This window comes from Lissotriton helveticus, chromosome 10 (genome assembly GCF_964261635.1).
Source record: "Lissotriton helveticus chromosome 10, aLisHel1.1, whole genome shotgun sequence".
NCBI lineage: Eukaryota > Metazoa > Chordata > Amphibia > Caudata > Salamandridae > Lissotriton > Lissotriton helveticus.
Genome location: NC_136071.1, coordinates 1,196,421,853 through 1,196,445,896, shown reverse-complemented (window position 1 = coordinate 1,196,445,896; position 24,044 = coordinate 1,196,421,853). Strand labels below are relative to the sequence as shown.

The window sequence follows — 24,044 nt, the reverse complement described above, 5'->3', positions numbered from 1 at the left end:
TTCCGGTGCTTGGCACCTGCACTTAGAAAACACCAGGACTGATCATAGCCAGCCACATGGTGGCGCTGTTTGTCCAATTTTGTGATGCACACAACAGTTGTTTAATAATTTTATGTACATTAAAAATGACTAATACCTGCTAACAAACGCTATAAAAATAGCTTGAGTGGCAGGTATCAGTCATTGTTATTGTATAAAAAGTCTGAATTGTCATTGGTAGCTCAGTGGGTGGTGCAAGCTGCTGTGGGCTGCTGACAAGGGCCCGTCACTTATTTATTTACAAGTTAAGTACCTATTGCAGTCACTAGACGGCTACTGTGAGACCAACCACAGAATGGCCCACGTCTAATAATAATAATAATAAAGAAATTTGTAAAACGCATGGTTACGCCATCTCGGCGTGTCCCCGCGCTAAGGTGAGATTAAGTGGCAAAGACCCGGCTCCATGGCGCTCAGCCAGACTTATCCAGAGAACAGGTGGGTCTTAAGCGCCTTCCTAAACCTGACTTCAGAGGTCTCCATCCGGAGATTTATAGGAAGTTTATTCCAGTTCTGAGCTGCCAGGACCCTGAAGGATCTACCTCCCATTCTGGCCTTCTTCACTTTGGGCCCCCGCAATAGGCCAGTCCCACTGGATCTCAGGGATCTTCCAGGCACATAGCTGGTAACAAGGTCCCACAGATACGAGGGCCCAATGCCCTGAGTAATGCGATGGCATGTACACAGTACCTTGAACAGCACTCGCTGCCTAAGTGGAAGCCAGTGCAGAGTATCAAGGGCTTTTTTTTAGAGGCAGCCCTCCTAGGCTGCGCCAGTACCAGTCTCGCAGCGGCGTTCTGCACTACCTCCTCAGGCATTTAACAGTAGCGCCCATATAGAGGATATAGCCATAATCTAGGCGGGATGTGATGAGAGCATGTACCAACGTCTTCCTCGCCTCAATGGGAAGAAGGTCCATTGTTTTTCGTACGTTTTAAGGACTCCGAAGCATTTCCCCACTACACGTCTGGTGTGTGTTTCATAGGAGAGAGTGGGGTCCAGCCAGACTGCGAGATTTTTTGGCAGGGTACATGGAACCGGAGTGGGGCCCAAGCTAGAAGGCCACCACGCCGACGTCCAGCTAGAAGCGTTTCCCCCCACCACGACCACCTCCGTCTTGCTGCCATTCAGCTTCAGGCAGTTCTTCGCCATCCAGGAGGCAAGCTCCTGCATGCATGCCCTGAAGTTAGAGGCAGCGACATCAGGCGCCCTAGATAGGGAGATCACCAGCTGGGTGTCGTCGGCCTATGAGACAACCCCAATTCCAAAACCCTGCGCTATCTCCGCCAAAGGAGTTACATACAAGTTGAACAGGGTAGGGCTCAGGGCAGATCCCTGAGGCACACCCTGCTCCAGCTTGACATCCTTGGAATAGTGCACCCCCTGTCTGACCTGAAAGCTTCGCTCTACCAAAAATGGTTTCAGCCATTTCAGAGCCGGGCCAGAGACACCGCCTTTATTCAGACACTGCAGCAAGGTGTAATGAGCCACAGTGTCAAAGGCAGCACTAAGGTCTAGCATAACCAAGGCCATAGTGTGCCCAGCGTCTGCCCCCTGTCTGATGGATTCCGTGGCCAGGAGTAGTGCAGATTTCGTAGAATGAAGAGCCCGGAAGCTAGATTGAGATGGATGCAAAGGTCTGGATTCCTCAGCAAAGGTCATCAGCTGTTGATTGACCACCTTCTCTGCTATTTTGGCCATATATGGCAGAAGCGAGATAGGCCGCAGATTATGCAGAGTGTCTGGACTGATATTCGGCTTCTTCTGGAGAGGGAGAACAATGGCTCTTTTCCACCTACCAGGCACCGTATGGGACCTAAATGAGCCCTCCAGAACATGTCTGATATAGAGCTCCAGAGTGTCCACACTACCACCCAACACTGTGGGAGAGGCGGGGTCCCAAGGTGAACCGGACTTGATGCTGCTACATATTTTCCTGAGAAGCTCGGGGGGGGGGGAATAATAAAATTATGCAGCCTCTGACCCACCTTAGCTTCCCCAGCTTTTTCCTCAAAATCCACACCCCTCCTTCCAATCCCTGGAAAGGAGGAGTACATTTTCTCCACTTTCTCCGCAAAAAAGGTTGCAATCCGGTTGCATGACTCTTCCGAGCCAGCTACTGGTGCGGCGGTAGCTGCAAGGGAGGAAATCTCCTTATATATTTTAAAGAGTCTACGGTGGCTACAGAGGCGTGACCTGGCGGCTTCCAAGATGGCGGCATCACATGGAGCGGACCACTTAAGAGCTGGCCCGGGGAGGCATTAACTGCCACATGCATCAACATAAGGAATTGCGATTCCTAAATAGCGATTTTCAAAGAATCTCTTTTTAGGAATCGCAATTCCTTATGCATGTAGGAATTGCAAAATAAATTGTGATTCCCAAACATTACCTAATAGCGATTTGCAAATTGCGAAACGCTATTAGGTAATGTCACTCCATTCATTCCTATGGGCCTACAGGCCCATAGAAATGAATGGGAATGCATTCGCAAATTGCGATTACCTATTTTGCGAACAGAAAGCCTTTGATGCAACAGAAAAGGCCTTTTTGTCCTCGCAAACGGGCCGTTTCTGCGAATCGGCCCGTTTACGAGGGCAAAAATGCTTGACGCATGTGGCCCTTGGTGACGTGTTACCACAATGGACGAGAGTTTGGGGGTGAGGCGTTGGGGTCCGTCATCAGTGCCACTGAGGTGTGTTCATTCGTTGCATCTTCCTCAGTAAAGACTTTATAAACTTCCGCACAGGGACCCCTTTGGGTTTGTTCATATGAACCCCTCTGTTTTGCGGAGACATTTTAAGAGTGGAAACAATAAATTGCAAACCTATGGTAGATATCCGTGCAGTAAAGATCCATTGTGTTTCTGCAGAAGTGCAGGTTTGTTACGGTCATTTCGAAAGCAGAGAAGTCTCTTTCTACATAGAGAACAAACAGCCTTCCATTTTTATGGCATTTTTTAATGCAAGTAACTCAGGTAGAGTGACTTTGTGGTTTCAGCTAAAGACAACATAAACCCACATCAAAGACCTATTAGTTTTATTTTTTTTTAAAAAGGTAAACAGAAGTAATTAAATAGCCACAGATGAATTGTTGTTAAAGATAAAAGTACAAAAGCACAGATTCCTGAATGGCTCAGCTATCTGGGACTGGGACTCTGATTGGCAGGAACATGGCCGAGGAAGTTGAGTGATAAAGGAACCCGGAGCGAGAAGGCAACGGGACAGCAGCACACATTCAACCTACAGAATACATAGGTAGTGACTTCATGAAAACTCTCCTTTTACTCCACGAGCACGACATATGTATACTGTGCTTTTTGGGTTTGTAAAATATCAATTTTTTCAGTAATGGTTATTACTTATTTTTTTCTTACTGTATGCTTTGTTTTCAGGCATTCAGTATATTGATTGTTTTTGTCCTATGCAGCACTGGTGACAGGAAATCAGACATATAAGCATGGCTCATGCTGCAGCTGTTAGGTGCAGTAGAAGAGAGGCTGAGTGGTTTGCAGATGTCACCAGAGCCCTGGGATGGCTTAGAAGAGCTCTGCCTGTCCTGCATCAATGGCCCTGGGTCACCTCTGCACACCCTCTTAACACCCTGTAGGCTCGCCATACCCACTGCTCCTACTTTCCTTTGAAAATCTCCCACCTTGAGAAAAAAACACCAAAGCATTGTCCCCTGCAAGCACAGGCCAGGCATAAACACCAAAGCATTGACCCCTGCAAGCACAGGCCAGGCATAAACACCAAAGCATTGACCCCTGCAAGCACAGGCCAGGCATAAACACCAAAGCATTGTCCACTACAAACTCAGGCCACGTATGAACACCAAAGCATTGTCCCCTACAAGCACAGGCCTGGTGTGAACACCAAAGCATTGACCCCTACAAGCACAGGCCAGGCATAAACACCAAAGCATTGACCCCTACAAACACAGGCCACGCGTGAACACCAAAGGTATTGTCAACTACAAACACAGGTCAGGCGTGAACACCAAAGCATTGTCCCCTGCAAGCACAGGCCCGGTGTGAACACCAAAGCATTGTCCACTACAAACACAGGCCAGACGTGAAAACCAAAGCATTGTCCCCAACAAACACATGCCTCACATGAACACGAAAGCATTGTCCCCTACAAACACAGGCCAGGTGTGAACACCAAAGCATTGTCCCCAACAAACACAGGCCTCGCATGAACACCAAAGCATTGTCCCCTACAAACACAGGCCTCGCATGAACACCAAAGCATTGTCCCCTACAAACACAGGCCAGGTGTGAACACCAAAGCATTGTCCCCTACAAACACAGGCGAGGTGTGAACACCAAAGCATTGTCTCCTACAAACACAGGCCTCGCATGAACACCAAAGCATTGTCCCCTACAAACACAGGCGAGGTGTGAACACCAAAGCATTGTCCCCAACAAACACAGGCCTCGCATGAACACCAAAGCATTGTCCCCTACAAACTAAGGCCAGGCGTAAACACCAAAGCATTGTCCCCAACAAATACAGGCCTCGCATGAACACCAAAGCATTGTCCCCTACAAACACAGGCCAGGTGTGAACACTAAAGCATTGTCCCCAACAAACACATGCCTCGCATGAACACCAAAGCATTGTCCCCTACAAACACAGGCCAGGTGTGAACACCAAAGCATTGTCCCCAACAAACACAGGCCTCGCATGAACACCAAAGCATTGTCCCCTACAAACACAGGCCAGGTGTGAACACCAAAGCATTGTCCCCAACAAACACAGGCCTCGCATGAACACCAAAGCATTGTCCCCTACAAACACAGGCCAGGTGTAAACACCAAAGCATTGTCCCCAACAAACACAGGCCTCGCATGAACACCAAAGCATAGTCCCCTACAAACACAGGCCAGGTGTGAACACCAAAGCATTGTCCCCAACAAACACAGGCCTCGCATGAACACCAAAGCATTGTCCCCTACAAACATAGGCCAGGTGTAAACACCAAAGCATTGTCCCCTACAAACACAGGCCAGGTGTGAACACCGAAGCATTGTCTCCCACAAACACAGGCCATGCCTGAACACCAAAGCATTGTCCCCTACAAACACAGGCCAGGTGTGAACACCAAAGCATTGTCTCCCACAAACACAGGCCACTTGTGAACACCAAAGCATTGTCTCCTAGAAACACAGGCCACGCGTGAAAACCAAAGCATTGTCCCCTACACACACAGGCCACGCCTGAACACCAAAGCATTGTCCCCTACAAACACAGGCCAGGTATGAACACCAAAGCATTGTCCCCTACAAACACAGGCCAGGTGTGAACACCAAAGCATTGTCCCCTACAAACACAGGCCAGGTGTGAACACCAAAGCATTGTCTCCCACAAACACAGGCCACGCCTGAACACCAAAGCATCGTCCTCACCTACAAACACAGGCCAGGTGTGAACACCAAAGCATTGTCTCCCACAAACACAGGCCACTTGTGAACACCAAAGCATTGTCTCCTACAAACACAGGCCACGCGTGAAAACCAAAGCATTGTCCCCTACAAACACAGGCCACGGCTGAACACCAAAGCATTGTCCCCTACAAACACAGGCCAAGTATGAACACCAAAGCATTGTCCCCTACAAACACAGGCCAGGTGTGAACACCAAAGCATTGTCCCCTACAAACACAGGCCAGGTGTGAACACCAAAGCATTGTCTCCCACAAACACATGCCAGGTGTGAACACAAAAGCATTGTCTCCCACAAACACAGGCCACGCCTGAACACCAAAGCATCGTCCTCACCTACAAACACAGGCCAGGTGTGAACACCAAAGCATTGTCTCCCACAAACACAGGCCACTTGTGAACACCAAAGCATTGTCTCCTACAAACACAGGCCACGCCTGAACACCAAAGCATTGACCCCTACAAACACAGGTCAGTCATGAACACCAAAGCATCGTCCTCACCTACAAACACAGGCCTCGCCTGAACACCAAAGCATCGTCCTCACCTACAAACACAGGCCAGGTATGAACACCAAAGCATTGTCTCCCACAAACACAGGCCACGCCTGAACACCAAAGCATTGACCCCTACAAACACAGGTCAGGCATGAACACCAAAGCATCGTCCTCACCTACAAACACAGGCCTCGCCTGAACACCAAAGCATCGTCCTCACCTACAAACACATGCCAGGTATGAACACCAAAGCATTGTCCCCTACAAACACAGGCCAGGCGTAAACACCAGAGCATTAATTCACAAACACAGGCCAGGTGTGAACACCAAAGCATTGTCCCCTACAAACACAGGCCAGGCGTAAACACCAGAGCATTAATTCACAAACACAGGCCAGGTGTGAACACCAAAGCATTGTCCCCTGCAAACACAGGCCAGGTGTGAACACCAAAGCATTGTCCCCTACAAACACAGGCCAGGCGTAAACACCAGAGCATTAATTCACAAACACAGGCCAGGTGTGAACACCAAAGCATTGTCCCCTACAAACACAGGCCAGGTGTGAACACCAAAGCATTGTCCCCTACAAGCACAGGCCAGGCGTAAACACCAGAGCATTAATTCACAAACACAGGCCAGGTGTGAACACCAAAGCATTGTCTCCCACAAACACATGCCAGGCGTGAACACCAAAGCATTGTCTCCCACAAACACAGGCCTCGCCTGAACACCAAAGCATTGTCCCCTACAAACACAGGCCAGGTATGAACACCAAAGCATTGTCCCCTACAAACACAGGCCAGGTGTGAACACCAAAGCATTGTCCCCTACAAACACAGGCCACGCCTGAACACCAAAGCATTGTCCCCTACAAACACAGGCCAGGTATGAACACCAAAGCATTGTCCCCTACAAACACAGGCCAGGTGTGAACACCAAAGCATTGTCCCCTACAAACACAGGCCAGGTGTGAACACCAAAGCATTGTCCCCTACAAACACAGGCCAGGTGTGAACACCAAAGCATTGTCCCCTACAAACACAGGCCACGCCTGAACACCAAAGCATTGTCCCCTACAAACACAGGCCAGGTATGAACACCAAAGCATTGTCCCCTACAAACACAGGCCAGGTGTGAACACCAAAGCATTGTCCCCTACAAACACAGGCCAGGTATGAACACCAAAGCATTGTCCCCTACAAACACAGGCCAGGTGTGAACACCAAAGCATTGTCCCCTACAAACACAGGCCACGTGTGAACACCAAAGCATTGTCTCCCACAAACACAGGCCACGCCTGAACACCAAAGCATCGTCCTCACCTACAAACACAGGCCAGGTGTGAACACCAAAGCATTGTCTCCCACAAACACAGGCCACTTGTGAACACCAAAGCGTTGTCTCCCACAAACACAGGCCACGCCTGAACACCAAAGCATTGTCCCCTACAAACACAGGCCAGGTATGAACACCAAAGCATTGTCTCCCACAAACACAGGCCACGCCTGAACACCAAAGCATTGACCCCTACAAACACAGGTCAGGCATGAACACCAAAGCATCGTCCTCACCTACAAACACAGGCCTCGCCTGAACACCAAAGCATCGTCCTCACCTACAAACACATGCCAGGTATGAACACTAAAGCATTGTCCCCTACAAACACAGGCCAGGCGTAAACACCAGAGCATTAATTCACAAACACAGGCCAGGTGTGAACACCAAAGCATTGTCCCCTACAAACACAGGCCAGGCGTAAACACCAGAGCATTAATTCACAAACACAGGCCAGGTGTGAACACCAAAGCATTGTCCCCTGCAAAAACAGGCCAGGTGTGAACACCAAAGCATTGTCCCCTACAAACACAGGCCAGGCGTAAACACCAGAGCATTAATTCACAAACACAGGCCAGGTGTGAACACCAAAGCATTGTCCCCTACAAACACAGGCCAGGTGTGAACACCAAAGCATTGTCCCCTACAAGCACAGGCCAGGCGTAAACACCAGAGCATTAATTCACAAACACAGGCCAGGTGTGAACACCAAAGCATTGTCTCCCACAAACACAGGCCACGCCTGAACACCAAAGCATTGTCCCCTACAAACACAGGCCAGGTATGAACACCAAAGCATTGTCTCCCACAAACACAGGCCACGCCTGAACACCAAAGCATTGACCCCTACAAACACAGGTCAGGCATGAACACCAAAGCATCGTCCTCACCTACAAACACAGGCCTCGCCTGAACACCAAAGCATCGTCCTCACCTACAAACACATGCCAGGTATGAACACCAAAGCATTGTCCCCTACAAACACAGGCCAGGCGTAAACACCAGAGCATTAATTCACAAACACAGGCCAGGTGTGAACACCAAAGCATTGTCCCCTACAAACACAGGCCAGGCGTAAACACCAGAGCATTAATTCACAAACACAGGCCAGGTGTGAACACCAAAGCATTGTCCCCTACAAACACAGGCCAGGTGTGAACACCAAAGCATTGTCCCCTACAAGCACAGGCCAGGCGTAAACACCAGAGCATTAATTCACAAACACAGGCCAGGTGTGAACACCAAAGCATTGTCCCCTACAAACACAGGCCAGGTGTGAACACCAAAGCATTGACCCCTACAAACACAGGCCAGGTATGAACACCAAAGCATTGTCCCCTACAAACACAGGCCAGGTGTGAACACCAAAGCATTGTCCCCTACAAACACAGGCCATGCCTGAACACCAAAGCATCGTCCTCACCTACAAACACAGGCCAGGTGTGAACACCAAAGCATTGTCTCCCACAAACACAGGCCACTTGTGAACACCAAAGCATTGTCTCCTACAAACACAGGCCACGCGTGAAAACCAAAGCATTGTCCCCTACAAACACATGCCAGGCGTGAACACCAAAGCATTGTCTCCCACAAACACAGGCCACGCCTGAACACCAAGGCATTGTCTCCTACAAACACAGGCCAGGTATGAACACCAAAGCATTGTCCCCTACAAACACAGGCCAGGCGTGAACACCAAAGCATTGTCTCCCACAAACACATGCCAGGCGTGAACACCAAAGCATTGTCCCCTACAAACACAGGCCAGGTATGAACACCAAAGCATTGTCCCCTACAAACACAGGCCAGGTGTGAACACCAAAGCATTGTCTCCCACAAACACAGGCCACGCCTGAACACCAAAGCATCGTCCTCACCTACAAACACAGGCCAGGTGTGAACACCAAAGCATTGTCTCCCACAAACACAGGCCACGCCTGAACACCAAAGCATTGTCCCCTACAAACACAAGCCACGCCTGAACACCAAAGCATTGTCCCCTACAAACACAGGCCAGGTATGAACACCAAAGCATTGTCTCCCACAAACACAGGCCACGCCTGAACACCAAAGCATTGTCCCCTACAAACACAGGCCAGGCGTGAACACCAAACTATTGTCTCCTACAAACACAGGCCACGCGTGAACACCAAAGGCATTGTCCACTACAAACACAGGCCAGGCGTAAACACCAAAGCATCGTCCTCACCTACAAACACAGGCCACGCGTGAACCGCAAGGCATTGTCCACTACAAACACAGACCACGCGTGAACACCAAAGGCATTGTCTCCTACATACACAGGCCACGCGTGAACCGCAAGGCATTGTCCACTACAAACACAGGCCACGCGTGAACACCAAACTATTGTCTCCTACAAACACAGGCCACGCGTGAACACCAAAGGCATTGTCCACTACAAACACAGGCCAGGCGTAAACACCAAAGCATCGTCCTCACCTACAAACACAGGCCACGCGTGAACCGCAAGGCATTGTCCACTACAAACACAGACCACGCGTGAACACCAAAGGCATTGTCTCCTACATACACAGGCCACGCGTGAACCGCAAGGCATTGTCCACTACAAACACAGGCCACGCGTGAACACCAAACTATTGTCTCCTACAAACACAGGCCACGTGTGAACACCAAAGAATTGTCTCCTACAAACACATGCCAGGTGTGAACACCAAAGCATTGTACCCTACAAACACAGGCCAGGTATGAACACCAAAGCATTGTCCCCTACAAACACAGGCCAGGCGTAAACACCAGAGCATCGTCCTCACCTACAAACACAGGCCAGGCATGAACACCAAAGCATTGTACCCTACAAACACAGGCCAGGTATGAACACCAAAGCATCGTCCTCACCTACAAACACAGGCCACGTGTGAACACCAAAGAATTGTCTCCTGCAAACACAGGCCCCGCGTGAACACCAAAGCATTGTCTCACAAACACAGGCCACGTGTGAACACCAAAGCATTGTCCCCTACAAACACAGGCCAGGCATGAACACCAAAGCATTGTCCCCTACAAACACAGGCCAGGCGTGAACAACAAAGCATCGTCCTCACCTACAAACACAGGCCAGACGTGAACACCAAAGCATTGTCTCCTACAAACACAGGCCCCGCGTGAACACCAAAGCATTGTCCCCTACAAACACAGGCCAGGCGTGAACACCAAAGCATTGTCCCCTACAAACACACAGGCCAGGCGTGAACAACAAAGCATTTTCCCACAAACACAGGCCAGGTGACAACACCAAAGCATCGTCCTCACCTACAAACACAGGCCAGACGTGAACACCAAAGCATTGTCTCCTACAAACACAGGCCAAGCGGGCACACCAAAGCATTGTCTCACAAACACAGGCCACGTGTGAACACCAAAGCATTGTCCCCTGCAAACACAGGCCCCGCGTGAACACCAAAGCATTATCTCACAAACACAGGCCCCGCGTGAACACCAAAGCATTATCTCACAAACACAGGCCACGTGTGAACACCAAAGCATTGGCCCCTACAAACACAGGCCCCGCGTGAACACCAAAGCATTGTCTCACAAACACAGGCCACGTGTGAACACCAAAGCATTGTCCCCTGCAAACACAGGCCCCGCGTGAACACCAAAGCATTATCTCACAAACACAGGCCCCGCGTGAACACCAAAGCATTATCTCACAAACACAGGCCACGTGTGAACACCAAAGCATTTTCCCCTGCAAACACAGGCCCCGCGTGAACACCAAAGCATTATCTCACAAACACAGGCCACAAGTGAACACCAAAGACCAGAGAGGAGCGCCATAGAGCGCTGTGGAGGGAGTAGATTGTCATAGACTGGAAGGGCGTAGAGTGGAGTAGAGTGTCATAGATTCAAGTGACTAGAGTTGAGCAGCGTGTCAAATTGGAATAGAGTGTCATAGAGTGGATTAGTATAGAGTGTCTTGAAGGGCATAGAGCTGAGTCGAGTGGTGTAGAGTGTATTGGTGTCGAGTGCAGTGGTGCATAGTAGAGTGGTGTAGAGACCAGTGGCATAGAGTACAGTGGTGCAGAGTAGACTGGAGTGGTGCAGGGTAGAGTGCAGTGCAATAAAGTGGAGTGATGCAGAGTAGAGTGTCATACAGAGTAGTGGCTTAAAATGGATTGGCATAGAGTGGTGTAGAGTAGAGTGGCATAGAGTGCAGTTGTGTTGGGTGCAGTGGCACAGAGTGCATTGACATAGAGTGCAGTGTTGTAGAGTAGATTTGAGTAGACAGCAGGGACGTAGTGTGCTGCAGAGTAGTGTATAGTGGCATAGAGTGCAGTGGCGCAGAGTAGATCGGCACAGAGTGCAGTGGTGTAGAGTGCATTGGTTTTGAATAACGTGGTGTAGAGTGCATTCACATAGATTGCAGTGAGTAGAGTAGTGTGCAGTGGTGTAGAATAGAGTGGTGCAGAGAGAAGTGGCACCGAGTGGAGTGGCGTAGAGTAGATTGTTTCAGAGTAAAGTGAAGTGGCCATAGAGTGGAGTGGTGCAAGGTAGAGTTGAGTTGTCCAGGCTAGAGTGCAGTGGCATGGAGGGCAGTGAGTGGCGTAGAGTAGAGTGCAATGGTGAAGAGTAGATTAAAGTGACATGGCGCTGCGTAGTGTGGAGTGGTGTGGAGAGGTGCAGAGTAGAGTGGAGTTGGGTAAAGTGGAGTCTGCATGGTGTGGTAGTGTACTGCCATTACACACAACACATCTTCAATTGAAATGACCATTAACTTTGCACAGACACACAGTTTTACTGATGAAAGTATACAGCGCACAAACGATAATGTGTGAAAATGTCATCATCTAGTGTATTGATTTGTTAAAATATTTGTTTCTACCACACTTCACAATTATTATTACTATTATTATTAACATTTATAGAGCGCACTATAACCCTGCGGGCATCCTGACGCTAAGAGAACAATCGGCACAAGATCTGTCAGCTGCACAAGAGAAAAAACGGCCTACCATCCAGCGAATCTACTGCTACCCTCAGTAGCACACATTATACCCCAGGGAAGAGCCAGGTCTTGATTTTTTTGCGGAACAGCCGCAGACTTTGTGTCCTCCTAATTTCTAAAGGGAGGCCATTCCAAAGGCGAGCTGCTGCCACGATAAAGGCTCTTCCTCCCAGGGTCACCCTCCTTATATTGGGGATTCTGACACAATTGGTGGTAGAGGAGCGAAGATTCCGGGTACCACTGAAACTTGCCCTGTAGTGGCTTAGGGCCCCGTTAATGGAGTGCTCTAAACACAATGCACAATGTCTTGAACCGGATCGTTTGAGCTACTGGGAGCCAGTGTAGATCCACCGGTGCGTGTGTAGTTGACGACCAACGGGGTCCAGAGAGTGCTAGCTTAGCTGCTACCGCCTGGACACTCTGCAATCTGGTATTTACCAAAATATGTACTTCATTTGTGCTGTCCTAATTCTGATATATTCTGAAATATCTGCACAGTTTGTTTAGAGACATTTACATTTTATTGTGTTAGAAAAAAATAACATGGTAAAGTCTTCTTCCGACACACCCCCAGTAGCCAGCTTGATTGTCACATAAATCTTCCCACTTTGAAGTCAGAGAAAGAAAAGTAAACACCAAGCTCCCAAAGCCGAGCCTGACATCTGACCTCTGTCTTTGAATGCACAACAAATGTGACAAGATAAAAACATGATTTAAAGGCCTGTTTACAGAATGAGGGCACTCAGAAGGATGCCTAAAATAAGGTATGGGCGATGGAAGGGACAAACTCAAGCTGGACAGCCTAAAACAAATAAAGCCATCAAATAGAAAACAAGCTAATGCGAGTAACAAAGCACAAAGCCGATGGTAAGCAAAGGGTGAAAGGCATTCCCAGGGAAGATTTCCGAATGCCCCCAAGATGTCCTTAGCAAACCAGACAGCAAAGCTTTGACCTATAACAGGACATAAAGTAACACAACAGAAGGTAACACAACATAACCCTATATTACTAAAAGAACATGCAGGTAACATGTACTGTAACATTATAACACAGCACAGCATCACCACGTGAGCAGGTCACCTCCCCTCCTTGGTGCCCTCCCGGCCACTGTGTACTATGTCACAGTGGATAAAACAACACAACACCGTACACTACACCCTGTGTCGTTCCCAAGCTGATGATGTCATTGGTGCAAGAGAAGGTGTAACCAGCAAGTAAGAGGAGGGTTTGTTTCTACAGTCTACGCCACCAGCGATTGTGTCTATGGAGGCCTCACCCGTAGTGGAGAAGTGTGGCTCAGGGGTTAGAGGCGGCAGACCCGGAAGCTGAGATCGGTCCTGGACCAGGGTTCAATTCCCCGCCTCGGCGGGTCTTGGACTAAAAATTCCACGGACTCGATAATTCTCGCCCCGGTGCCTCCTCGACTCACGGGTTCACACTCTGCGACTCTGGGCAATAGCTTGCTTAATCTCCACAACGGCCCCTCGCGGCGGGATGCCTGACTTTCACCTTGTGGATACCCTGCTATCTCACAAGGGAATATCAGGACGGGTTCCCTAAGCAAGCGCCGGGACACCCACTGCGGGTAGCCGTGCGCTATATAAGCACAATCTACATTTACATTTACATTTAGTCCTGTATCCTGCTGCGGCTGCCTCATGTGGGGTGTTGGCCCAGTGACACCGGACTCATCTATAACACTGAAGCCCTCACCCTGTTCTGGGTGTTTAATTGAGACTACTGAGCCTAGTTCTGGAGTGATCATCTGGACCTGTGTGGAATTAAGAATATATCATTTTAGGGATCACACCCCTCTGTAGGGACCCCCTCACAGGCCCTCTGAGTCATTATGTCCAGTTCTGGAGGCCCCATTGAAGTATTGAGGAAATCTATGGGGGTCTCATCTGGAGTGCCGCGTCAAGTGTGGAGACCGAGGGCCTCATTTACAATGATTTGACTCGGGGCAGCGCGGCAAGTCTTTTTGTTGCACTGCGCTACGCCAAACCGGAAGGGCAGGGATGCAGCATATATACGAGTTACGGTGCATTCCTGTCCTTTCAGCCGGCGCACAGTATGGTGCCTAGCGCCAATGCAGGCACCCTTGCACCATGGGGAAAGGGTACCTCCTTCACAGGAAGGATTGTTTTTGTGCAGGAAGAGGCCCCTTCCTGCACAAAAATAATCAATTGAGGCATTTTCCACTTTCTATGTGTGCCACTGAAAGAGAAAAAAATGAGAAATAAACATAGTTCTCCTCGTTGCGCCTGCCCTGGGAGGCAGATCCGTGCGAATCTGGGAAGGATCGAAATCGATGCATCTGGCGGGAATATAGCAAGGAACAGGGTTTATGTGAATAGGTAGGATGGCGGCGCCTGCCCTGGGTGAAACGCTAGTCACGGCGTCATATGTAGTTGGACGTGCGTGCAGGAAGAGGTTAACCGAGAACCCCCTCCCTAAAGACCAGGGGTCTTAAACAATGGAAAACAAGCCTGCGCACCCGTCTTAAATACGGAGTAGAGTGAGTACTCTGTCTCTCAAATTCAACAACAACGTATACAGTACAAATATAATCTTTTTAAGAAGCAATGAAGAGCTCAGACGTTGTCATGTTCTCTCCTTTATTCTTGGAAGGTTGCGTGGGAAAACCCACCACAACGCCCATGCAACCTCCCTGATGCAATGTAAAGCAACTCAGAGACTTGCGCTGCGTTGCCTCACACCATATCTACAACGCTATGAAAAGCAGCGCAAAGTGGCTTTGCGTGGCCTCGTAGATGTGGGCCTGCACTCTGCGCTGCCGGGTGTCCTAAAAAGTGATGCAGCAGTGGCACTATTGGCTTGTAAATGAGCCCCCAAGTCTGGAGAATTGATTCCAGGGGTGGAGGCCTCGTCTCGAGCATCGGGTCTACGTCTAGAGGCTCTGGGCAGAATTGTGTTCAGTTCTTCAGGCCTCAAATGAAGACGAACAGCAACCCTCTGAGGGCTCAAAGATGTACCCGTGTGTGCACAGCGGGGCGCAGACATGGCTTACATGAGATGAATAGTCCTTATAACTAAACCGAAAAAATACACATTACTCACAAAACGTGGTACATCCTGTCTAGGAAGTGACCTACCATAGAACCTGTGTTTCTATGGTAGGTCAGTGGGCCGGGATATGCTCTCCGCAGTAATTGACCGTCTCAGGCCCAGTCCGGTCATCCTTTGGGTCCTTGACCACACACTTGTAACCGGGACGCCAATCCTAGCCAAAATACTCAAATAAAGGGGTGGCACAACCACAAAACATCTCGACCAAAGAGGAGCCTTCACTATCTTTGATGGAACCTGGGCCCCAAAACCCCTTTGGTCACCTAGTAAGATGCTACTCTACTGCCTGGGAGCCCTGGCTACTGTACCTGACACTGCCATGTTGGAACCAGAGGAAAAATCTGAGATATCATCACACCTCAAAATCTGTGTCCCATAGGACTTACACTAGACTCAGCATTAACCAGTGTTGTGTTCAACACACACAAAACCCTAGATACACCTGGGCATCTTCACCAGATGAGTGTTGAGTGGCCAATAGCCTTGTGACGCTCAAAGGGACAAACCACCAAAGGTTCTGCACCAGAGCCAGAAACAAACACTGAGAGATTGATAACTATGATCCTACTTCATATATGCAGGGTAGGGGTGGGCAGTACTTGCGGATTTTCACTCCGCGGAATTCCATGGAGTTGCATAAAAACTCAACAAGGTTCTGCAGAGTTCTGCCAAGGGTCAGAAAATATGCATGTCGTGCTGCTCGCTCTGCAGTTTGGCGCCAGTAGAATGAGCAGCATTGAAAAATCAGCATGAATTACACCAAGCTGGTTTTGCTGTCGCTTGAGTAGAAAATCTACTCAAATGGCATCAAATCTACTCGAGAAGCAGCCCTCTGACCGCGACTGCTCACAACTGACTGTGTTCTAAAATCGCTCTAGGATATGCCAAATCTAACTCTCATTTCTGGAGCCTCGCAGGGAAAAAATCTGCTGAGCGGCGAATGGTGGAATTTGGCTGGAACTCCGCAATACAAGAGTAACATGGAGTTACCAACTTCCGCGAGTTCCACTGGTGGAATGAAACGTCCACTCACCCCTGGTGCAGGGCTGGCCGCTATAATCCATGACACCCTTAGTCTTAACAACAAAATATACAGAGTGGTTGAAAATTCGACATCTGATTCAATGCGACAAAACCTTTACCTCAGTCTTTAGTAAAAATGCCATACTTTTTCAGGGGCGCACGGACCAGTAAGGTGCCTATGAGGCTTCCCTATAGATCGGTGTCCTTCTCAACCTAGCTGGAAAGAGTCCGAGGTACAGTTGCCTCGCTGAAAGTGCAAACAGGGCAGGTAAGAGTCCGAGAAACAGTCGCCTCATTGAAAGTGCAAACAGGGCAGGGAAGAGTCCGAGGTACAGTCGCCTCACTGAAAGTGCAAACAGGACAATAGGACTCCACTTTAGCAGTGCTGGTGGATGCTACTCTGTACCAGTGACCTTGGGAGTCAACGTCGATGCGAAATGCCTAATACTTTAGAGAAAAGAGCGCCAAGGAAAAATGAGCTCCCACTCAGTCCTTTCTGCAGGGCTGTGTGTCGGAATATTGATCCCAGAATATCCTCTGACATCAATATTGTGGCGATCTTCGCTCTTGGGTGTAGATTTTATATTATTAACTCTAATCAGGTGATGTTTCTGTGAAGTATATGTGGGGCATTTAGTATTTGATATTGTTCACACAAAGTTTATGCCACGTTATTCCGGGGACTCTACTTTCTACAGAACATTCCGCCATTGACAGCTTCAGACACATCATTTCCGAAGAAGGCTGGAACTTCGGTCCTTCTCTCTCCTGCAATGCCTTCCTCCTACAAGAAGGTGTCCTGTCACTCACAGCCTCTCAGCCTCGAATGCTCAAAGCCTGTACTCTAGAGCTGCCATTTACATTGTGGAAGGTGCAAGTGCTTAGAAGCACTTTCCCTCCCAGGGAATGTTCTACAAAGATCCTCAAGTTACTGAAAGCCATACAGCGTGAGTTCCTTCAGGGGTCTGGTCGCTCCTCTGTGCCAGGAGAGTTGCAGGTACGGCGGCGGATTCATTGTGCCACTGGCTGTCTGTCATAAAGCGCTACCTCTCGCAGGCGCTAGACTAGACCACAGCAGCGCTCCTACTGATGTCTGATGGAAAGCGCTACCTCTCGCAGGCGCTAGTATAGAGCACAGCAGCGCTCCCACTGATATCTGCAGTGGCCATGGGGGCCTTGGTGCAGACGAGGAGCGCCGTGGGAAGACTGTGGTACAACAGGGAGAAGCTTCTAGAACAGGGGGCAGAAGAGAGAGAACGTAGAGGGACGCAGAAGAACAGAAAGATGGACGGAGAGAGAGGGGGCGAGAGAAAGCAAACTCAGGGAAAAGGGGGAGAAGGGAGGATTGGTGTGGATTGTAAGAAATAAAGATAGTGGCAGGAAGAATAGAGAAATGGAAGGGTGGGCCTAGAGAAGAAAGTAGACTGGAAACAAGAAGGGAGGGGGGAGAAGGGAAGACAGAAAGAGCAGCCACCTGCCCCCTCGTGTCTGTGCACCTTCAGCATGAAGGGGGTGTGAGGCAGCAGCTGGGGGTCCCTCGTCCTCTGCCCTCATCTGGAGCAGCCCTCCCCTCTGCCCACACCTGCGCCCCCCCCCCCGTGAAGTCCTACCCAGACCTCTCCCCCAAGCGCTGCCCCCATTCCTACCTGTGCTCTCCTTGTTTGCAGAGCCCCTGGGTCCGCTCCAGTCCAGGCGGGGCTTTAACTCCTGTAGGTGGGGGTCCCGTCGCCCACCAGCTGAGGGTCACTGGTGCTGGCCGGGGGGCTCCTGTGAGGGCTCCTGCCTGCAGGGGTTCCTCACTGAGTGCCCTTCGCTCCTAGTGTGGCCCCCGGGTGTAGATGTGCTGACTGCCCCTCCAGGTGAGTGTCCCTCGGTCCAGGTGAGTGTCCCTTGGCACAGGTGTGCTGTCAGTCCCTCCAGGTGAGTGTCCCTCGGTACAGATGTGCTGACTGCTCCTCCAGGTGAGTGTCCCTCGGTACAGGTGTGCTGACTGCCCCTCCAGGTGAGTGTCCCTCGGTCCAGGTGAGTGTCCCTTGGCACAGGTGTGCTGTCAGTCCCTCCAGGTGAGTGTCCCTCGGTACAGATGTGCTGTCAGTCTCTCCAGCTGATATTAGTGAACCTCCAGTGAGATCCCTCGGTGCTCGGCTCCTCCGGAGGCTGCAGCGCTGCTGTCTCCGGGCTCAGGCGCGCTCTCTACCTGCCCCGGCCCTGCCCTGCTGCGGGGAGGAGCCGCTGCCCCCGGGGGTGGAACAGGTTCTTCCACCCGAGTCTCTGGGTTGCGCGTCTCCCTCGAGGAGGGTGAAGAGCCCGGCACATTCCGGGCATTCCGCCACAGCCTGGACGCTGCCCCCGGCCCGGCCGCTGCCCTGGAGACTGCCCGCTGCCCGGCTCCACAATCCTGCCCCGGATGAGGGCTGCGCGTGCGGGGGGCACTGCCCCCAATGCACTGCCACCCACCTGTCAGCTCCTTGACGCCGGGCAGAGCCTCTCACGGTAGGTTACCACCTGCCAACTCCTTGACCCTGGGCATTGCCCACCTCTGTAGTATACCCCTTGCCAACTCCCTGACACCGGGCAGTGCCCTCTCTGTGTAGGTTACCCCCTGCCAACTCCATGTCCAAGAGGGAGCACCCCCTTCTGCGTTGCTTAGCTCCTGCCAATGCCTCTACAAGACACAGTGCCACTGCCCAGCATAGCCATCCAGCACTGCAGATTCAGTACAAGGGGCAATGCCCCTGCCCACCCAGTTGCACCCCACCAAGTCCTTGTACACGAGGCAGTGCCCCCTGTTCAACCTGGCTAACTACTTGCATCATTGAAAGTGTCCCCTGCCAACCCTCTTAACTCAACATAGAAACAGCAATGCCACCTGCCCACCCACGTCATGACATATACAAGAGGCAGGGGCATATCATCAAGCTGCAGCGATATTTATCGCTGGCCACTTTCAGCGTGTAAAATTGTAACGCCGACTATCGCCGAAATCTATCGCCCGGTTAGCGCACTATTACCAACGCGCATCGCCGAGGCGATAGAAATCCAGGCAAAAGCAGCGGAAGGAGTCAAAATCGCCAGAATTCCAGCGATAGAAAACCGTGTTAGGGAAAACCTTGTAAATAGGGAGACGTGGACACAGCATGACAATCCACCTCCCATTATAGATATGGCTAGGTAAGAAAAATAGCAGGTGTAATAAACCAGCGATATACCCGGTTAGCACTGATTTTAATATCGCTATGCGTGTTAGCGATACACTTGTAAATGGAGAGAAGCTGGGTTAGCGAGATTAACCCATGTTGTTTCACGGGAAACGCCTCCCTTGTATCTCATTAGCGATGCAAGGCGATGCGATGTTGAAGCCAGCGCTAATCCCATTAAACACGCATTAGCGTGCTCTTGTAAATAAACCGATAATTTTATCGTCGCATTTCGTACGAAAATGGATGAAAACGCAGCGATAACATTATCGCTGGCTCTTGATAATATGCCCCCCAGTGTGTAAAGATCCACTTTGTGAAAACATGAGAAAACGAGGCAAAGATCGAAACAGTAAGAAGTTTATTCCATAACTCCCCAGACAAAGAACCGCCCCCACAATCAGACCCCAAGAACCCCCTCTCAAGGCTCCATCAGACCTCATACATTCAACATAGCTTCCTTTCCTACAAAACAGATTTATGATGATAAAGCAAAGGCAACCATAGAAACGAAAACCCAAAAACAAAGCTTAAACAAAACTGTGACACCCAAGTTACAATGTAATGTACCCATTTACACACAAACTGAATCAAGAAACAGAAACTAAGTGCACATAAAAAATGCACCTAAAAGTGTATTACAATGTAATGAACACTTAGGAGATTAATGCTCTATCACTCACAAACAAAATCCATATATTTCCTTGGAAATGTAATCTTTCTCCTGTGTCCTTGCATTTCTCACATTCACCAAAATCAGTTCTTATAGCGCTATTGAATGTTCAACATCCCTCACACTCCTTTACCAATCTACTCTTTATCCACCTGGAACCATCCTTCAATTCAACATCTCTTTTCCCCACTCTCTTCACAACTTCAGATTCAGAATACGCAGACTTACCCTTACGAACACTCCATAGCAATTTGACTTTTACTTTTTGACCAATCGATAACTCAAAGTCCTTAAATCTAAACTTTTTTTATCAAAGTTCCATTTGTGCAATTCCTGCTTTGTAGCCAATCTCTTCATCAATTCAGCCTCATCAATGTCTACTTCTTCGCCACCAACCCTCAGGGAAACAGCTAACTTCGGTTTCCTTCTCTTCAAAAACGAGAATGGAGATTGACCGGTAGTGCAGTGCACACTGGTTCTATATGTCTACTTCATTTGTTTAACATGATTGTTGGACAGGCCTCACGAAGGGCTCGCTCCCTCCCCGCATGACAGGGCCCAGACACCGGCTCTCCGGGGGCTACCCGCAGAAGCAACCCGCAACCCGTCCCCTCCGGGACGCCTGCTCCCGGATGTCTCTGTGTCACGGGCCCGGGCCCCCGTCAGCCCCATTGCCCGGCCCAGCCGCCATCTTGGACACTGCACCACGCGGCCGCGTGGCCTCAGCTCGACCCCAACCCTGGACCTGGCCAGGCCCCGCCATCCCGGCACCACCATCCACCCAGGAGGCGAACGGACCACTTGGCAGGCTAATGGGAGAAAGAAGGGTCGATGGCTCTCCCCCCGCCAAGTGCCGATCGCCCCCAGCCTCCCCGGGTGCTGGCTCCACCCCCCTGCTGGGTGTCTGGACTCCCTCATCCCGGTCCTCCCGACCTCCCAGTGCGAGGGTCCGGACATCAAAGGGCGCCAGACCTATAACTGAGGCAGCCCCAGAGCAGGAGGGCAGTTGTATCCTGGAGTCGAGAGACACCGAGAAGAACTCATCCTTGACGGACTGCTGGCGCTGCCGCAGCCCTGCCTTGTAAACTATCGCCCTGCCTGCTGGCGCTGCCGCGGCCTTCTGCAACCTTCATCCTCGTGGGACCTGCTGGCGCTGCCGCGGCCCGTTGTAACCGTCATCCCCGTTGGGACCTGCTGGCGCTGCCGCGGCCCGTTGCCATCTACGACCTCTTCGGGACCTGCTGGCGCTGCCGCGGTCCGACCCGTCCGAACACCGAGCTCGAGGATTGTGAGCTACCGCCGTTTCACCTCAGTACCAGTCGGTACCAAGACTGTCCCGCTACCCCCTTTCCCTACTAGAGACTAGAATTGAGAGGATCATCGTGTCCTGACCTCCTTGTATCGTACTACCTTACTTCCAGAACTGCCTATAAAAGGTGTTAATCTGATCTTCGTGTGGTGTCCATCTGTGGGGGGGGAAGTTACTTGTCTGTACGATCGCTGGAGACGGCCCTCACCGGAGGCCTCTCCCCTTGTGCTCGGCCGACCCTCCAGGTCCCCGTCTAACAATGATCCATAATGTTCATATCGTTAGCCACCACCATCTGAATACTCTCCTTTATGATCTGTTTACTCTTTCTACAAAGCCATTAGCCCTGGGATGATACACCCCCATCTTACATCGATGTACATTACTCTGGGATAAATATGTTTTAATTTCTTCAGAGCAAAACTGTAGACTGTTGTCTTTTACAATTTCTTCTGGGTAACCCTCACTGAGATACCCCTTTTCCATAAATTGTATATCTTCCTCACTTTTACTTCACCTACAAACTCAGCTTCAAACCACTTGGAATAATAGTCCACCATCACCAAGACAAATCTACTGGTAGAACCATTGATTTCCACCATCATCATGATATCCATAGCCAACTTTACACATGGTCTATCAGGATAACTTACTGGTTACAGAGGTTGAGTAGCTATCCTGGCTGAAGACGGCTGATAACCAGAAACCAGTCCTAGGATGCTTGATTCCGGTCCAGGGAAGACATGGCTTGGCAGTTCGGGCTGGACTGTTCCCATGAGGCACAGGGTCAGACTGATTTGCATATGGCCATGGTGACCACAATCGACCACATCTGTAGAATGTTTTTATCCCAAATATTTTTGCAGAACTGTTAGCCCTGGGAGTGGAGCACCTGTTCTTTGGGAACGACTGAGCGTGCAGCGATTTATGACACAAATCGTACTTTCTTTAGCTGAGATCTTGTTCTTATCAATACGCTCCATTGCTGTTATCCATCCAAATGTTTCCAAATCATCACCAGACTAGGTACATGTTTCATGAGACATCTTGATTCTAGATAATGTGTTCTCAAAAGCATTTCTATTACCAACCACATCCTGCAGTGTAAAATTGTGCTCTTCCCGCTTTGCTAACCACCTAGCAATTCATGGTGACATTTTATTGCACACCTTTGTGGATAATTCATGTATTAATGGCTTGTGATAAGTTCTGACAGCGAACGGTATGCTTCAAACGTACGTTATCAAATGTCTAATAGACCAAGATAAAGTAAGTGCTTCTCTTTCAATTACAGAGTAGTGCTGATCCATGAAGCACACGCAATTGCTACTTCTTCCCCATCTTGCACTTGTGTCAGAGCTGCTCCCTCATCATATGAACTGGCATCAGTAGTAATCAAGGTTGTGCAGGATAACTTAAAACTGTCTAAATGAGATGCTTCAGAAATCTCCTGTTTAATGTTGATAAATTCCAATTGATCTGATTCACACCATTCAAATTTTCTGGATTTCTTCAATAAATTCATCAGTGTTTTTGTCAGCAACATTTGTTATAAACTTTGCATAAAATTCAATTCCAGATAAAAATGACCTCATATCATCCTTATTAATAGGCATCAATGTGTTGATTCTATTCACCAATTTTTCTGGAGGTTTAATGCCTTTGTCATCAATTGTGTGCCCTAAATATGTATCATGTTTAACATTAAGCTTGCACTTTTCAGCTTTCACAGTGAGACCATTATCAGGTCAAACTTCTAACACCCTCATCAACCTGTTGTCACGGTCCCTTTCATCATTGCCAAAAAACAAAACATCATCTTGAAAATAACAAACAAACACCATTAATACCCCCAAACAATTACTGCATAAGTCTCTGAAACACTGCAGAGGCGGGAGCCAATCCCAATGGCATTAGCTTAAAATGGTACCCACCAAACGGCGTAATAAAAGGTCTCCATCACTCACACCTCGTCCCTTAGTTGGTCACACCACTCCATCATCCACTTCATAGTGACCACACCTAAAACCACCCGAGTAGAAAGACCCAGCGACCCCACATGCAGCTGGAGCAAAGTGATAGAAGAAGGTTGGATCAGAGCCCTCCATAAAGGCTCACCAAACCCCACCAACGACCTCGACAAAAACACAGAATTTCAACACCTGGATCTCCAACTGCACCAACACACTTGCACCTCACAAAATCTCCAGCACCAGAAGAAGCATCAAACAAGTATGTTAGTACACAGACGACCTAAGGGAGACTAAGTGCCTTATTTAGACCTTGGCGGGACTCCTGTCATCCCTCCATGGAAGCGGTTACAAGTATTCCATCGAGCTGACGTAGTATCACCCACCGTATTTAGATGTGGGCTAGCTGAACTGTCGTCTGCTTCAACTGACCGTTCACCGTCATGTAAGCAGCGCACCTCCGTCGACACGGTGGAC

At 49.7% G+C, this 24,044-nt stretch overlaps 1 protein-coding gene across 1 annotated transcript in view; it reads right to left on the bottom strand.

The window, feature by feature from the left end:
• Positions 1 to 18,141, bottom strand: part of LOC144784940 (uncharacterized) — a 327,184-nt gene extending 309,043 nt beyond the window's left edge. The window contains exon 1 of the mRNA XM_078664054.1: positions 18,065 to 18,141. The gene's annotated coding sequence lies outside the window, so the exon portion shown is untranslated. The remainder of the gene's footprint in view (positions 1 to 18,064) is intronic.
• Between the last annotated feature and the right edge of the window lie 5,903 nt (positions 18,142 to 24,044).